The sequence below is a fragment of the Penaeus monodon genome, chromosome 32 (assembly GCF_015228065.2).
Source record: "Penaeus monodon isolate SGIC_2016 chromosome 32, NSTDA_Pmon_1, whole genome shotgun sequence".
Lineage (NCBI taxonomy): Eukaryota > Metazoa > Arthropoda > Malacostraca > Decapoda > Penaeidae > Penaeus > Penaeus monodon.
In genome coordinates this window covers 32,036,974-32,037,237 of record NC_051417.1, presented here as the reverse complement: position 1 = coordinate 32,037,237, position 264 = coordinate 32,036,974, and positions in this window count along the sequence as shown.

Genomic DNA, 264 nt, shown 5'->3' with positions numbered 1-264 from the left:
AGAAATTATAGCATTTGGAAGAACAGGCAAAGAAAGCTACCTGTACAATACCGTCTCAGCTTGATAATTTCTCTAACTGATGAACTAGATGACGCGCTGATGAAGTCATCATGAAACACAGATCCCACTTACTTCAGCAATCTTGTTAGGACTGCCCAAGCGACTGCAGATAGTTGCTAAGTTTTAGGGGATATATGACAAACTACTAACTAGAAGAATTTAGTTACAGCAAAAGTTTTTATTTATAATAACTTTTGATGTTAT